General features: G+C 44.6%; 1 protein-coding gene across 1 annotated transcript in view; it reads left to right on the plus strand.

The window, feature by feature from the left end:
* The first annotated feature begins 66 nt into the window (after nt 1-66).
* The window catches only part of PEAK1 (pseudopodium enriched atypical kinase 1), a 277,961-nt gene continuing 259,680 nt past the window's right edge, over nt 67-18,347 (plus strand). Inside the window, 1 exon segment of the mRNA XM_043982397.1 lies at nt 67-156. The gene's annotated coding sequence lies outside the window, so the exon portion shown is untranslated.

Genomic DNA, 18,347 nt, shown 5'->3' on the forward strand with positions numbered 1-18,347 from the left:
TCACCTGGCCCCGCCTCCAGGCCAATCAAAGTCCCCTTTGCCAACTCTTTCCCCGCCCCTTTCTTCCTCGGCTACCTGGCCTCGGGGCGGCTGGCCCTTCCCGCGCGCGCGCGCGTGCGCGCGTGAGGGTGCTTTCCCCTACCCGCGGGGCAAGAGGTGGGTGCTCGGGTGGCGGCTAGAGAGGGCCCTGAGCTCTGGGACACACGCGCGCGCCTGTCCGCGAGGGGAAGGGGGAGGGAAGAGGCGGCTGGAGTGGGGGTGGGGGGCGGAGGAGGGAAAGCGCGCGCGCGCGGACATTCCTGGGCGGCGGCGGCGGCGCGCGCGGAGCCGGGCGGGGCGGGAGCGCGCGGAGGCTGGCGGCGGCGCGCGCGGGGGCCGGCCCGAAGCGGGCGGGGGCGCGCGGAGGCGGCAGCGGCTGGGACTTAGTTAGTTGTTGTGAGTGTCAGCGGCGGCGGCGGCTCCAGCGGAGGCGGCGGCGCCGGGACGGACCGGGCCGGGACCGCCCGCGCGCCTCCCGCCCCCTCCCAGCCCGGGACGGACGGACTGACGGACTGACGGCGGCCGGCCGGCGAGGTGGTCGTGTCGGCGGCTCCCGCCGCTCTCAGGTGAGGCGTGCGGCTCGGGCGGAGCCCCCTCCCCGCGGGGCGAGACCCCTCCCCGTGGGACGAGCCCCCTGCGCCCTCCCCGGGCAGTGGGAGGCCGCGGGCTCCTACTGCGGCGCCCGCCGGGGAAAGGGATGCCCGCGGCAACGCGAGATGCCCGGGCCAGGGGGGACCACCCCCCCATCCCACCCTGGGGGGCTCCCCTGCCCTCGGGCCCCCGGGCTTGGTCCCTCCAGGGAGTTTGCTCCCTTTCTTCCCCCGCCCCCCTTTCCCTTCCCGCCCGTCCGGAGTGCTGGGCGGGGGCTCCTTGCTCTGCCTCTGCCCCCGGGGTCGGCGGGGAGCTTGAGGTTGGGGGCGGGGGGGAATGTCCTTAGGGGCCAAGTTCAAAGCTTTGAGCCCGGACTGGGTCCTCCCAGACTACTGCAGAAAGAAGGGGTCGGGAGTCTGAGTGTGAGCGTGAGTGTGCCCGTGTGTGTGCTTGTGCTTGTGTGTAGGTATGCGCTTGGAGAGTGCGAGCCCTCTTAGACGGCGTTACCCTGTTGCAGTCGGTGCTGTTGAGACCTTATGGGATGGGGTTGGTGGAAGCTTGGGATGGGAGGGGGCTGATGAGTTAAAGGAAAACTATGATTTCATCCCGCTTGGCCTTGGGATAGAAAAGCTAAGCTAGCACACTTCTCTTTGGCCTGTGACTTCATTGAGCTATGATTATTATTTTTTAAAATTGTGCTCAAATGTGGCATGATTATGTTAGACGTGCTCCCAGACACCGGAGGCATTCTACACGTCACTTGACAAAGAACAGGAAAGGCAACGGTGGCCAGGGCCAACCTCCAGCCAATTGTTTGTAGCGGAAGGTTGGCTCCGGCTGCAGCGCTTCACCTGAACTCAGGGTTGGCTCCAGAGCCCAGTTAAGCTGCCGCTTGTCCAGCCAACGCCAGGGCTCTTCATCTCGTGTGTGTGTGTGTGTGTGTGTGTGTGTGTGTGTGTGTGTCCCCTTTGGGACCCCTTCTCCAAACGCTTTGATACGGAGGAAACCAATTACAGCGAAATATAGCTGTCGGAATATTTAAAAAAAAGTTCAAGGACCCAGGTTAAGAGCCCCTTTTCCCTCGTCAATGAAGAGTGTGTGTACAAGGGGCAAAAAACCTCCTTGCTTTGTGGGCTAGAAATGTTCTTAGCCCATTATCCGCAGAGGTAAAACTTTCCATGAGTGATTCTAGTTGTTTGTCTCACGATGGCTTATCGAATAATATCCAGACTCTTTTAGGCATCTCCATTCACTGACTTTCTGAAGTGTTTGCTCACTTTTCCTTAGTGACTCATTTTTTAAGAACCATGAAGGAAGGCAGAATGAATTTGCTAGGCTAGAATTTTCTAGGGATGGGAGCTGTCTAGCTTCAGCCGTAGAGACTCGGCTAGTGCTGACCGGTCTAGCCATTCCCAACACACAAAACTCCAGCGGGGGGAAAATGTGCCACCCTCTGCCATGAGTGTGTGTGTGTGTGTGTGTGTGTGTGTGTGTGTGTGTGAACGCTTTAGGCTTTATTTTGGAAACACAGCTTCTCTAATAATTTCTGGGAAAACAAGAACTTTTGTCAAATTGTTATTAATATGGCATTTTGATGTGTGGTGGTTGTCGTGGGGATGGTCTTGTTCTTTTGGGGGAAAGTGGCCACACAGGGAGAAATGGATTTTGATCATCCCTCAGTAGTTGTCCTGAATCTTCTATAATTTTTGCCTCTCCTAACTTATTAACATGCCCATAAAATTCATTTTCAAGAACTCATAAATATTATCTCTTCATAGCTGTTTCCTGACAATCACATTTTAAAAAAAATTGTTCCTGGAAAGTATTGTATTTATGCTCGTGTAAACATTTCTTTTGCACATTTATGCTAACGTAAATATTTAAGTCTCTGAGCTTCAAAACTTTATGTGCTTATTTGCATATGTGTTTTTCAACATTTAACAACACCTACCACATTTGCCAAATGAGCAGAGGCCATAAATTCATGTTTTGGCACATTTCATATAATCGCTCTTCTCAATTACTCAATGGTGAAACATCGTGAGATTAGCATTTGTTTTATGAGAGCGATTTGTTGTTTTTAACTATATAATGTTGTGCTATTTAAATAAAACAGGTGCTGTGTTATAGCTGATTGTGTTGCAACCTGCCAAATCACTTTTTTTTTCTTTTGAGTTTCATTGATTGTGTAAATCAGTAGGGACTTGACTGTGGCCTCTGGTGCAGATTTAGGATCACAAAATCAATGACTGCTTCAAAGCTTTCACATCAACAGACACATTTATTAAGTGCCTGATATGTGCGGAGGGGGATGCAGAGATGAATAAGGCACTATCTGTGCCGGAAGGGAGCAGGGGTGTTAAGATGTACTCAAATCTAATGAGAAATAGAACAATTGCTTAGGAAAGTTACAAAGTGCAGGCACATATCTCTTCTAGTTTGTGCGGAGGAGATCAGGGAACCCTTGGAAGATGAGGAGGAGGAGGAGGAGGAGGAGGAGGGAGCTTCCTGGGGGGGGGCCTGGGGCAACTGTAATCTCACCCCCAGAGGAAGGCTGTTCAGCAAGGGATGCTGGTGGAAAGAAGATCAGGATGAGCGTCAGGGTAAGGACAGGCCTTTGCTCTGGCCTAGATACAGCTTTTAGGGGCCTTTTTCTTAGTTCTCAATTCATGGGGCTCCCCTGCTCTTGGTTATGCTGGGTAGTTCTTCCTCACTTTTACCTCAAAGACTTGAGGTTCTTTAAAGGCCCAACTCAGGCAGGAGGATCCCCACGTTGTTAAAGCTCTCTTGCACTTCTAATGATCAGTGTCTATAGTGTATCCCCTACCCCTCATTAGAATGTAAGTTCCTGGAAGGGCATGACAGGTTTCATTTTGTGTCCCCCACGGTTAGCACAGTGACTTGCACAAAGTGTCCTTGGCATCCGGGAGTTGTAGTGGATAGAATGCAGGGACTTAAAGAGTAAGGAGGGCCAGAGTTTGAGTCCTGCCTCGGGCATTTAGGAGCTGTGTGACCCTGGGCAAAGCACTTAACTCCCTGTGCCTTAGTTTCCTCATCTGTAAAATGGGCGTAACGATAGCATCTACCTCCCAAGGTGACTGTGTGAGGGTTAAATGAGTTAACGTGTAAAGCATTTCAGACACCTTCAAGTGCTATGTAAATGCTAGCCACAATAAAAATAGTTCTTGTTGTTGTTGTTATAGAATTCAAGATATTCAATTCGACATTTCCCTAGCTAGAAATTCTGGGCCTTTCTCTAAGAACACTGAGTTTTTGAGGACTTAGAAGTGAGAAAAATGTGTCATACAAGAAAACCTGTACAATTACTTTTATCGACAAGCCCTTGAGGGTCACTATACTGCCTTGGGGTGTAGGAGCTTTGAAGGTATTTAGGCTAGGTTTAAGGCAAGACTTCGTAACAACTAGAGCTTCCCATCTGGAGAGATGGGGGAATGCAGACTGGGAAGTAATCATGGAAGTTTGCAATAAGAGAAAAATAAATGAGTTCCAGCTTATTGTCCCAAACTGGAAGGCACTTGAGGCCTTCCATCCAGGATTGGACTTGTAAGGAATATTGTAGAGGAGATACTTGCTCTATGAGGCCTGTGTTTGTTGAGCTTAGTTTCTGAGGTTCCTTCCTGCTTTGTGAGTCTGAAAATTTGAAGGTCCTTACCTTCAAGGAACCTTGTTGTCTTGGGGTATCTAAAAGAATTAAGACAATTAACTGAATATGGTAGTGACATCATAGTCCATAGACAACAGGTGTGACAAAGGAAAGGGCTGATGGGAGAATCCTGCAAGGAGGAGAAGCCTTGGTACCAGCTGGTGTTCTTCTCTGCCCTGACTCCTTCCCTCTGAGAAGAGGTCTGGCTTGCCTTGTGTGTATCCTGTCTGTCCCCATTGGTTTGCCTTCTGTCTTCCCTATTAGACTGTGAGCCACATGAGGGTAGGGGCTGTTTGCCTTTCCAGGTGGCCTGGCTTGGCACATAGTAACTGTTGTTGACTTGATTTGACTTGATGGTGGAAGCTCAGTTATTAAAGACAAAATCAAAGATCAAAGAGATTAGAGAAGGGATAGATAATGTACCATGCTTAACATCTACAAACAGCTTTGTGTGATTTGCATTGTAATAGGGTAACACCTTAGTAGTGTCCTTAATGCCAACCCACATTAGGCACCTGCAGCTTTCTAACCTAGCCATCAGAGCAATGTGACCGGATTGGTTCTTTTTCGGTTCTCAGGGGTGGGCTTTGGTTTCCAACATTAAAGGACTCGTTTTGTGCATTTTGGAGAAGTTTCTTGACCCTCTTAGTTTGCCAAGATAGTGATGGAGCACAAGCACACTGGCCTGTCTCCATCGGCCCCCTCACCCTCACTCTGGAGATGCTGGCTAGCAAGGTTGGAGGTGGTTGGAGGCTCTTGTCACCTCCCAAGCTTTCAGCTAGCACCCTGGCGCTGGAAGGGGCCCTGCTTTTGTAGATGGACCAGGAGAAGAAGGTCCACTGGCATTAAGGGATTTGGTCAGTTGCCTGGCTGGGTGCTGGCAGAACTCTAAATGTTCTCAGCCCTACTCAGCTGGATAGTGATGGAGGTGGTCCAGTTTGCTATGCTCCCTAGGGCTAAACTAGGAAGTTCACAGGACCTCAGAGAACATCTGATCCAGCCCACACTTCTACAGGAATCTCCCCTGTAACGATTCCCAACAAGTGTGGAGCACATTCCTTTCGATACCTTTGAGTGGTGAGAACCTTATAAGGCAGCCCATTTACCTTTGGGCTGGCTCATCATTAGAAAGCTCTTTCTCATAGAGCCAAAATGGATCCCTCTGTGCTTTCTGCTGATTCTTCCTAGCTCCTCTCTGTGGGGACCTTGGGAGCAAGAAGTAGGTCTTCCATAACCCTTCAGATTCCCGAAGAGAACTACAATGATCCCGCCCCTTCATCTTCTCCAGGCTTTCTTCAAAGGCAGCTGGGTGGTGCAGCGGATAGAGTGCTACCTTGGGAGTCAGGAACGCTTGCAGGGAAAATCTGGCTTCAGTCATTTGCTACTTGTAGGACCCTGAGCAAGTCACTTAACCTGTTTGCCTCCATTTCTTCATCTGCAAAATGGGGATAATAATAGCACCTACCTCTCCCACGTTGTTGTGAGGACCAAATGAGATACCAACTGTGTAAAACACTTAGCACAGTGTCTGGCACATTGTAAGCACCACATAAATGTTAGCTCATATTATTATTAGCTGCTATTCAACGATTCCTCTTACTGCATGATCTGTAGTCAGTTCCTGTCTGTCCAAAACGCACCATCTAGAACTGAACACAATACTCCAGAAGGAGATGGCACAGAGCTGGATGAGTCCCCCCCTGCCTCATTCCAAAACCTTTCTTTCTTTCTTTCTTTCTTTCTTTCTTTCTTTCTTTCTTTCTTTCTTTCTTTCTTTCTTTCTTTCTTTCTTGTGAGGCAGTTGGGGTTAAGTGACTTGCCCAGGGTCACACAGCTAGTAAGTGTCAAGTGTCTCAGGCCGGATTTGAACTCAGGTCCTCCTGACTCCAGGGCCGGTGCTCTATCCACTATGCCACCTAGCCACCCCAACCCCTTCTCTCTTTTTTTTTAATTAATAAAGTATTTTTTTTCCCGTTACATGTAAAGATAGTTCTCAACTTTTGTTTATACAAGCTTTCCAATTTCAGATTTTTCTCCCCCCTCCCCTAGACAGCAGGTAATCTGATATAGGATATATATATATATATATATATATATATATATATATATATATATATATATATATATATACACACACATAATAACATTAAACATATTTCTGCATTAGTCATGTTATAAGAGGAAAATCAGAGCAATGACGAAATACCTCAAAATAGAAAAACATCAGCGCCCAAAACAAAAGAAATAGTATGGTTCATTCAGCATCTATACTCCACAGTTCTTTTTTTCCCCTTGGATTTGGAGATCCTCTTCTATCATGAGTTCCCTGGAACTCTTCTGTACCATTGCATTGGTGAGAAGAATATAGTCCATCACAGTAGGTCAACACTCAATGTTGATGATACTGTGTACAATGTTCTTCTGGTTCTGCTCATCTCACTCATCATCAGCCCACGCAAGACCCTCCAGGTTTCTCTGAACTCCTCCTGCTCATCATTTCTTACAGCACAGTAGTATTCCATTGTATTCATATACGACAACCCCTTCTCTCCTAATGGTCACCTTAGCTCTTTAGCTACCAACTCCCCTGTAGAATCAGTGGGCCTGAGTCTAACTGCTGCTCCAATATTGCTCTAGTTGCATGTCTTGGGGAACATTATTTAACCTTTTGAAGAGAGGGTATCTGGTTCCTCAGCTGTATTTGGTGGTGGTGGTGGGGAACTGGACTTTATGACCCCAGCAGGTGGACGGGACCTGATAGGTGACCTAGTCCACCACCCCCTTACTTTGCAGATGAGTAAACTGAGGCCCAGAGGCTTTAAGTGGCTTGTCCAAGGTCATGTAGGTCACACATATCAGGACTCTTCCTACTGTAACTCTAAGTGAAATTTTCTTCTCTCATTTTTGGGACCAAGCTTTATAGTTTCACAGTTTCCAGTTTCATTCTTTTTGTTATTACTGTTTACATTATTGTAGTCATCGCGATTGTTTTCTTGGCTCTGCTTGCTTCACTTTGTATCAGTTCATGAGTATCTTCGTACTTTTCTTAATTCTTCGTGCTCACGCATTTTTATGTTGAAGTATGTGATTCCATTCTCTTCATGGGCCATAATTTGTTTAGTCTTTCTGCAGTTGGTAATTATCGACTGCTACTACAAAACCAGATATTTTCATTACTTTTAAAACTCATGATTCCTCATAGCTTTCCTGAATGGCTGGACTCCCTGCCCCACCATGCTTGTAGAGTTGTTTTTCTGAGTCTGAGTGGAAGACTTGACTTTTGGCCCTTCTTAAGTCGGCTTAATTAAAATTGGCCCAGTGTTCTCACTTGTGGGGCTTTCTTTGAATCCTATTCTTATCACATTTGGTTTGCTCTCTCTCACAGTTTAATGTCACCTGCAGTTTGATCAGTCTACTATTTAAGCCTTCATCTAAGACTGATTTTTTTTTTTAAGTTGAATTGGGCAGAGATTTGATCCTTTTGGGTTTTTTGAAGTCTTTAGGATTGCCACTAACCTTTGCTACCGAAAAAGGTTAATAATAGTAACAGAGCAGGTAACAAATGAGAAAGTCTATCATATCACACATAGTATGATCATGTTGATCAGAGTCTCAAGAACCCCCAAGTAAAGTAAATGAAGCAAAAAGAAGAGACATCTGTCTTAATGCCCTGGCTGGACACTTCCTCTCACCTTCTCTTGGATCCACGTGGACAAACTTTGTCTTCTAGTTGTTTGTGAGATGGCAGGAGGGTTGATCTCATCTTTTTCTGTTCCCATGCGTGGTTTAAGACAATGATATGCACATGTTTAACACATGCGTGTTGATGGAAAATAGGAATTAGAAGACAGCTTCGTACCACAAACTGTAAAAAGCTTTGCCCCTTCAGTTAAAGTAATCCAGTGACCTATTCAGCTTGTTACATTAGCTAATGTCATTCATCTTGGCACCATATTCTTTTAAAATAAAGTTGTTGTTGTTTTTCCTATGATTCCGAAAGTAAATTAAGTTTATATAATTGTTCTTTTTAAAAAGCACATTTCTATAGTTTAAAATGACTTTGAAGATAATAACTGGTATATTTCAAATGTGGGGAAACTGACTTGTTCCCACATGTGACACTGCTTTTATGGATTTGTATTTGATAGGAAGCTGATGAATTGGGGGGGTTATGGAGGAGACATTTTAAGCAACAGAAGCTATTTCTGTAATTTCAGGTCTCACCATGACTTGTCTAAATCTTTGACAGCACAGTGCCCAAAATTCAAGATTTTCCACCTTATCACCTTTCTAAACAACTGTCAACTCAGCATTAAACTACACAACTTAATTCTGCTCTTGGTTCTTCAAAGAAGAGAAAAGAATCAGACCTGAACACCCCCCCCCCCCCCCCCCCCCCCCCGCCCCAGGCCCAGTGAAGAAACTGCTCTGGAAACTAATGAAGAGAAGAGAAGGAAAAGCATCATCCCTGCGGGGAGAGCCCTTAGGTTGATTTTTCTCTTGTCTTATATCCTCTTATAACTACAAATTTTAATTTCTAATTCTTAAGCAGTTTTTTTTCCCTTAGAAATGTGCCTTGTAGATAGGACATTTGCAAACATCCAGGCCACAGACCATGCTTACTAGAGATACCGAGCCAGACACTGGACTTGGGTTCTATGAGCAGTGTTTGAGGGAGGGCCAATGTCTTTTCCATGTCTCTGGGAATTGAGTTGGGCTGATATTTTCATGGACTGGAATAGGAAGTCAGAACTAAAAGGAGCACTGATAAGACTATGGCCTGGATATAAAATAGAAAACTTAATCTAGTGTTGGACATGCCAAAACTCAGAAGCTGCCAAAGCAGGTTAAGGAGCTCGGGCCATGCCAAATGTTGGGCTTTTTATAAAAGCCCTTGTTGGGGAAAAGGAAGCTCAGCAAAGGGAAAGAAGCCATGTTGAGGGTGGACAGCGCAGTGGTAGCAGTCCCCAGCGAGGAGGCAGAGCTGCACAAATTAAAGGAGAATGACTTTTATGTTAGAAGGAAAAGCTGAAAAAGGCACTGATAAGGGGAATGCTGTGGATGTATTTACCTGGATTTCAGCAAAGCTTTTGATACAATATCTCCTCCTGTTCTTGGGGAGCACCTGGAGATATTTGCTCAGGTTTAAGTAGTCTTCCTGAATTTATATTGACCGCCATCTCCACTGCCCAATATGTACACATTATGAGATAACCTTGTACAGGGGATAAAGTCCTGGACTTGATTCAGGAAGCCCCTCATGAGCCGTGCTTTGAATGCTCGATACATAACCCTGAACGATTCACTCCACCTCCCTGAGAGGGCCAGTGAAATGAACTGGGATGGGGGGGTTGGAGGGGGAGTTGCATGATATCTGTAGCCATGGATTGGAAGGTCCTAGAGGAGAACAGGAAAGAGCCCTGACCTTGAATTCTCAGCTGAGCTGAGCATGGGCAAGTTACTTAACTCCTATGGGCCTCCATTTCCTCCTCTGTCAGATGAGGGAGGCGGCCAGGATGTAGATACATGATCCTAGTAGGCCCAGGCTTTAGATAGATGAGCCCTGAGTCAGGGCCCTTCAGCTGAATGAAGCAGAACCAGGGGTAGTGATTAGCTGCACTCTGCCTGAGGACAGACTTCCCCATGGAGCATCCCTGGAGTGGGATGGGTCGACCTCTGAGACCAGGAGCTTCCCGCCCCGCCCCCCCCCCAAAGGGGAAATCCAAAGCAGAGATTGACTACTCACTGCCTGTCCAGGTGCAGGAGAAGAGTTGGCTGGCCTCTGGGAAGGTACCATCTTGTGTCACGGAAATTGGAATTGTGTATTCACAGGCAGGAAGTTACTGTTTATTAATGTGAATCATTGATGGACTGGGAGGAACAAAGAGCAAAATTAACCCCAAGTGAGAAGAAAGGAAAAAGGGCAGAGGGTCCTGACTGCAGTTACTTTGCATACACAGAATAGAAATGAATATTAAAAATGATCTAGCATATTGACTGATTACCTCCTAAGGTTGTGATGATGGTCAGTAGGTTGGACCAGGCTCTTCAACAATTCTTAATTGTGCTGTGGAAAGCATCTCTCTTGGCCTCTATTTCTTTTTTTTTATGTACAATCACATTAAACATATTTCTGCATTAGTAATATTATGAAAGAAGAGTCAGAGCCCAAGGGAAAAACCTCAACAAAGAAGGGGAAAAAAATAGCGCCAAAGTAGAAACAGTATGGTTCAATCTGCTTTCATAAACCACAGTTCTTTTTCTGGATGTTGAGAACATTTTCTATCATGAAGTTCTTTGAAATAGTTTTGGACCATTGCATTGCTAAAAAGAGCCAAGCCTGTCACTATTGTTCATCACACAATGTTGCTGTTACTGTGTTACAATGTTCTCCTGGTTCTGTTCCTCTCAGTGAGCATCGGTCCTTCCAGGTTTCTTTGAACTCCTGCTCATCATTACTTTTCACATTGATTTTTTAAAACTTTGTGTTCTAAATTTTCTTCTTCCCTCCCTCCTCATCCCTCCCTATGAAATCTAACGATTCAATATGTCATACATGTGCAGTTATGCAAAATGTCTTCTCATTAGTCAGGTTGTGAAAGAAAATAGACAAAATACCTTTAGAAAGAGGAGCTAACAAATAAAAGTATACTTCAACCTGTATTCAGATACCGTCAGTTCTTTCTCTGTTGATGGTTTGCATTTTTCATACATCCTTCTGATACCATCCTGCTCATCAATTCTTTCACAGTTACTGTTGCTAACTGTACTACCCTCCATCTTACTCCCACCCCTTGATGTCTATTCTGTTTTCTATCTTCCTTCACCCTATCCCTCCTTGAAAGTGTTTTGCTTTTTACTGCCCCCTCCCCCAACCTGCCCTTCCTTCTTTGCTTCTCCTATCTCCTTCCCCTCCCACTTTCCCTCAGTGTGCAATATATTACTATATCCGCTTGAGTATGTATGTTATTCCCTCTTTGAGCCAATTCTGATGAGTACGGTTCATTCACTCCCCCACTCCTTCCTCATTTTCCCTTCTAATCCATAAGTTTTTTCTTGTTTCTTTTATGTCAGCTACTTTTCCCCACTCCACCTCTCCCTTTCCATTTCTTCCAGTGCATTCCTCTTGCCCCTTAACTTTATTTTGAAGATGTCATCATGGGTCAGCTAGGTGACACAGTGGACAAAGCATAAGCCCAGGACCCAGGAGGCTCTGAGCTCACATCTGTTGGCCTCTATTTCTTTATCTGCAAAGTGGAGGTGAGTTGGGAAGAGACTAGAAAATCTAGAAGGTGCCCACTTTTTCTGAATTCCATGATCTTCCCTAACTTCATATCTGTAAAGCTGGAATCACAAAATTGAGTAACTCAATCAGATTCTGTCTTGGGACTTATTTAATATTAGCCCAAGGAGTTAATTTGATATTTTAAAAAATTGTATAAACAATTTTTAAAGTGGTAGATAGATTCAGAATATGTACAGACTTTAATGTTTACACACACACACACACACAAACACACACACACACACACACACATCCCTTATATCCCTACCCACTCCCCTTGGTTAAAATGGAATTCCCCTTTCAACTCCAATAATGAAGGAAGGTGGTGTATTCGTGGGAATGACACATTGATTTAGGAGTAATTAGGAATAAGTAGGCTAGACTGAGAAAGACCTTTGTGTCTGATGTCTTTTCCTCTATGTCCTTAGCGCTCCTAGTGTTCTTGGGATTTGCTTTCCCTAGGATATCATTAAGTTAAAACAGATTGGACAAACGAGGGGCAAAGGTCATAACATTTATCACTTCGGCATCATGAGGTTAGCACATGTGCAAAGCTGACTGATCCTGGGGTACAACTGCTAACTGGGGCTCAGCTCTTGGTTTTGCTACTTACTTGCCCCAATACCTTGGGAACAACACTTAGCTTCCCTGGGGTTCTGTTTGCTAATCTGTAAAATGGGACCTCCCTCATGTGGTGGTTGGGAAGAAGGTGCTTTGGAAATTTTAAAATGTGCAGAAATGTGACCTATTCTTGCTCATTATAATCACATCTGTTTTAAGTATTGGTAAGCCATAGGGTATCTAGAATTTTTCTTCAACCATTGGACATGAGGTGGAGGGTAGATTCACAGTCAGAAAAAGGCAGCTTCATAGCACAGTTGGGGGGGGAGATCACTGAATTTGGAGTCAAGCAGAACCAAGTTCAAATCCAGGCTCAGACATTTACTAGAGGTGTGGCCCTAGGCAAGTCACTTCACCTCTGTTTGCCTCAGTTACTTCATCTATATAAGGAGGCAAACAATAGCATCTATTTCCTAGGGTTATTGTAACGACTAAATGAGCTAATATTTATAAAGCACCGTGTACACCTTCAAGTGCTATGTAAATGCTAATTGTTTTTTGAGGCTGCTGTTGCTAGTTGTTGTTCCTGGTTCTTCTAGGCCCAGGAGTGCATCCTGGCTCGGCCCTTTCCTCCAGCCTGTGCAGCCTCCAAAAATCGATTTCACCTCTCAAATTGTATTTCTTCATTTGTGAATTGAGGGTGTTGACCTAGATCATCTCCAAGAGCTTTCTTTAGCTCTCAGGCCTGTGGCCTGTAGCCTGATGACATAACTGTCCCTCAGAGGAAAGGATCACGCATCTAAGGAAAAAGACAAACTCACCCAGCCCTGCTTGTCCTAGTCAGATGGCGTTTGCCTAGAAGGAATAATGCAAAGAGTGCTTATTGTTCCCATAAACGGGCAATGTTTCTATTTGTAAGTACTGGGAGATAACCAGCCCAGGAGATGCCAAGAGCTGAACTCTCTTTAATGAGAAGATGGATGTGTTGCTGACGCTAGTCGGCTCCCTCCCCTCCCCTACGCTCCCCTCTGTGGGGAAGCCCAAGCTGACTCTGTGGCACCCAGAGCTACAATAAGTATTTGTTACATCGAAACTCTTTTCACTGGCAAAAGATTGACTTTAAAGAGCTGTTGTCATTTAACATTAAAATCTGTTTTGTTCTGAGTTCAATTAAGATGGATGTAAAGTATACTAAGTGTTTTCTACTGCTGTTTTCTTTAGCATTCAACTTGCAGCTCATTAGGCCTGTAAACACTTGGAAAACTTAAATTCTTAAAATCCAGGGAATTATTTAAAGATTGCTTGGTATCGACAGGTTGGGGCAAAACCTGCTGAGCTGTATTATCTCCTCTCAGGTGATACAATTGAGGACGACTTGACTGAAGAACAGTTTGTGTGTAAAAAGACCTAGGGAATTGAATTAACTGGAAGCCTGGTATCAGTGTAACTGAGCTGATAACAAAGCCAGTGCATTTTGGGGGTTGTTTTAAAAGAAATAGGCCTTCAAATCCTTGTTGCTTGCCTCAGAGAGCAGTGGTTTCCACTTGCTTCTTGGGTTGGTGTGGGCAAGACTTGCACAGGGACAGTGCAGCACCGGTGGCTTGTGATCGCATTGTTAGAGGTAATGTTCAAGTGGGTGAAGTCATCAACTGATCAAAAGTATTAAAGGGTTTACATCCAGGAAAGCTAAAGCCCCACTGGACTCTGCACTCATTCCACCATTCCTGGAGGGGTATTTTAATATAACTGCTGATAACTTGAGGAGGTGCCGCAAAGCAGGACCCCAATGATGGAATCTGGAAACCATGTCATTTGAGGGGAAGAATCCTGGATTCCAAGACCTAGACCTGGGCAGACTGGCAGCTGCCAATCCAGGACTCCTCCTTTTAAGGAAGACTGAGCTTACATGGAGGAGGAGAAGAATCTGGCACATGCTACCTGCCCTTTGGTTTGTGTTAGGTTCATCTGGACACCAGCGATTAGTTTTCTTCTTTCCAATAAGGGTAGCACTAGGCCCAACAAGCAGAATTTATTATAGGGAAAACAGATTTGGGTTCAACTTAGATATGTAGGTAGGGAAGAAAGGAAAAAAGGAAGGGAGGGAGGAAGGGAGGAAGGACTTTCTCTCCGACTTCTCAGAATGAAACAGTCTTCCTCACAGAGTCCTGAGCTCCCTGTCACAAGACATAGAAGCTGGGTGAGTGGCTCTTAGTGATGTTCTACAATGTTTCCTACGCTGAATAACCAAGAGGACAAAATGCTATTCTCCTGCTCCGAGTGAGTCTGTGATTCTGAATGTGTCTGTTTTAGAAAATTAGTCAGAACAAGCCCGGAGAAAGAAGACAGTGAGGTTATAAGATCCCTTTCTGAATTTCTGTATCATCTTTATCATGTTTGCAGAATTTCAAAACCAGGTTGCTTAAAGTCACCCTTGTGTATGTGTTGTACATGGCACTTCAGTACCAGGCTGAATCTCTGCTCTCATTGGTATGTGATCCTACCACAGGTCCTGATCACAACCATCTTTTACACAGTACTTGTCAGGCCATAATTCCTCTCTAGGGTGTCTGTCAGCCTTCTTCTGGGTCCTTTCATGCTGCATTCCTACTTGTTTCCAGGTCTGATGATTCAGGATTGGAGTTGGCACAAAATGACACAGCGATCGACATTTGACAGAACATTGAACAACAATAAGTTTACATAACAGAACCCTGGAAAGGATATAGCAAAGATAGGACATTAGTTGAGTTGGGTGCAGCTGCAGTTTTCCATGCATCCACGTCAGAAGCTGTGTTTCGTACACTCAAATAGCAGGTACTCTATTAAGTCAACCAGCCTTTATTAAGTACCTTGTATGTGCCAAGTACTGTTGTAGCCACAAGAAAGGCAAAACCCCCAGTCCGTGACTTCAAGGTGCTCTCAGTCCAATGTGGGAGGCCACATGCACACAGCTATGTGCTGTTATCTCAGGCTTTTGAAGCCCGCTTACCTTTCCAGTCTTCTAACCCCTTCTTTCCCTCCACTTCTAGTGGTCAGCTGATACTTTGCCTTGCTAATCTACTCTAAATAGCACTTTAAGGGCTAAGTCTTCAGCAAGAAGCCTTTCCCCCTCGTCATCTCCACTTCATCCTTCTCTATCTTACTCGCTTGTCGCTTCTTCTCCCAGCCCAGTGTTTCATTCAGATTTTCTAGCCATTGGCCTTCCTGTTATAAGGTGGGCTTACCTTCTTTTGGGGTCCTGTGGACTATTTCCCAAGCACAAGCCATGGTTGATAATAGGGCCAACATAGTGTGACCCGTGCTTTGCAAAATAATATTTTCAAAATTAAAATGAGAAACTTCAAAGATTTTGGGGGTTGTGCTCATCTGCCGACTGTTTGTTTCATTGCAGAACAAAAAGCACTGGACCACAGACTGAGGTTCAAATCTCTGCTCTGCCACTGACTTGCTGTGTGACATTGGACTTCCTCTTTCTTAGTCTGTTTCCTTAACTACAAAACTGGGCAAATAACACACACTTGGAGTCTTACAGGGTAGTTGTTCAAGGAGGGTTTTCTAACTTCAAAGTGCTCTTATTAATCCTAATACAATTACTTTCTTGGATGACATTCCCCTGAACTCCCATTTATCTGATTCCAAAGATTGGGAAACTTGAAATAATGAGGATTTTTCCTGAATTTTAATTTTTTGAGAGATACAACTGATAAGTGTACAGTCAGGAATTTAATTAAAAAGAACCTGCCAGTGGGTGAGAGAGAGAAATGTAGGCCCAACTCTCTCTCATATACCTTCCCAGTCTGTAGTACTTGGAATAATAATTAGTGTTCATAATGCTATCTTGAAACACTTCCAGAATCCAGTTCACTCAGAATCGTCCAAGGTAGGCTAATTTTCAGTGCAGTTTTACTAAAACTATAGTTCATTATATAAGATTCTTTGAAAGTTAACTTGGTTGTTTTTGGTAGTATTTTATCTTCCAATTACATGATTTTTTGTTTGGTTTGGTTTTTTTTGTTTGTTGTATTTTGGCAGGGCAATGAGGGTTAAGTGACTTGCCCAGGGTCACAAAGCTAGTAAGTGTCAAGTGTCTGAGGCTGGATTTGAACTCAGGTCCTCCTGAATCCAGGGCCAGCGCTTTATCCACTGCACCACCTAGCTGCCCCCCGCCACCCAATTACATGTAAAGATTGTTTTTAACATTCATTTTTGTAAGATTTTGAGTTCCAAATTTTTTTCCCTTTCTCTCCCTCCCCAAGAAAGCAAGCAATCAGATATATGTGTATGTATACATGCATATATACATATACATACACACAATCTGTTATACATATTTCCATATTAGTCATGTTGCAAAAGAAGAATCAAAACAAAAGGGAAAAACCACAAGAAAGAAAAAAAATAACAACAAATAATGAAAATAGTCTACTTTGATCTGCATTCAGATTCCATAGTTCTTTTTCTGGATGTGGAGAGCATTTTCCATCATGAGTTTTTGGAATTGCCATGGATCATTGTATTGCTGAGAAGAGTAAGTCTTTTCACAGTCGATCATCACACAGTGTTGCTGTTATGTACAGTGTTCTCCTGGTTCTGCTCACTTCACTCAGCAAAAGTTCATCTAAGTTTTTCCAGGTTTTTTCAAATCTGCCTGCTCTTCATTTCTTATAGCAAGAAAGTTAACAACTTGTGAATAGTAGGTAATTCATAGTAACTCTCAATGACCAGATTATTCCCATTCTCCACTCCCATTTTGGATAGGAGTTTACTTATACAGCAGTGATATGAAACTCAAAAAGAAATTAATCTCTACAGACTGCATAGTGACTTAGAAAACCACAAATTCACATTATCTCTGTCAAATTTTTGTTATGTTAACTATATCCCAGAGATATTTTAGTCTGGTTCAGGGCTGCGCTGCGTTTGATGACCCAAAAGATGGCAGAAGTCAACTCTATCTCCCTGACAGTTGTTGTTTTGTGGAGATTAGTAGTAGTGAGGAGATGTATGGAAAACGTCCATTCTTAGCCCTGGATAAAGAAAGACTTGGTAATTTAGAAACAGTAACCCATTGAAAGATTTCTCAGGCTTAGTGGTACCCTTCATAATCTGGCCTATTTCACGTAGTTGTTAAGAATGGTTCGGCTTGGGGGGGCGGCTAGGTGGCACAGTGGATAAACCATCAGCCCTGGATTCAGGAGGACCTGAGTTCAAATCCAGCCTCAGACACTTGACACTTACTAGCTGTGTGACCCTGGGCAAGTCACTTAACCCTCATTGCCCTGCAAAAAAAAAAGAATGGTTCGGCTCTTTTGCCTCTCTATCTGGTCAACTTAATTGTATGCAGGTCTGTTTTCATCATTAGAGCTTTGCTGCATGATTTGTTATTTTCAGAATATTCCAGAAATTTTGGTTTCCTGAGATTACAGAAGGGTGTCCTGCATTCCCAAACGAGGCAGGAGCCAGAATTAGAAAACAAAGGCCAGATCTGGAAGCCGCTTAAAGATTGCTAATTCACCACCTCCTTTGGGGAGGAGAAAATTGGGGCTCAGTGTTCCCAGGGCAAAGCCCACACTTGAGCCCTGGTCTTCTGACTGAATGAAGCAGGCTGCTTTCCTCTCAACCCTAAGCCTGCTCTGAACTTCAGCCAGCACTTCTCCAACATGTTAGTTTTGTGAGTAGAAACAGATAATACTTGGAAAAGGCGATGCCAGGTATTTGTGAAAAAGAACCGGAAGCCTTCCCATGCTTCTTCAGGCCAAGCCTGGGTAGAGTCTGTCTTCATGCTTTCTGTGTCTGCAGCATTGTGAGTAGTGTTCTCCATAATGAGTGGAATCACTGCCTCTCCCACAGGTGCCCTCTGAATGATTCACACAGAATTTAGTCATTCTCAGCATAGCTTCAGATCTGTGACTTTTACTTTTATTTGATTATTGTAAACACTGCACTTAACCTTTTTTTTCCATTTGCACACAATAGTAAGAGTTACTCTATGGTTCTTCAGGGTTTACAGAGTCCCTTACAGAAATCCTCACTGGATCCCTTTATGTTCTTGTTCCTTAAGCAGTTAGTGCATTATTGGCCCCTTTTATGGATGCAGAGTGTCAAGGTCATGAAGACAGAGCCTTTGAACCCGGGCCTGGGAGGGGGGAAGGAAGGGGTCAGGGAGTGGTTCCAGGACCAGAGCTCTCTGCTTGGCCCACCTCATCC

Source organism: Dromiciops gliroides, chromosome 2 (assembly GCF_019393635.1).
Source record: "Dromiciops gliroides isolate mDroGli1 chromosome 2, mDroGli1.pri, whole genome shotgun sequence".
Lineage (NCBI taxonomy): Eukaryota > Metazoa > Chordata > Mammalia > Microbiotheria > Microbiotheriidae > Dromiciops > Dromiciops gliroides.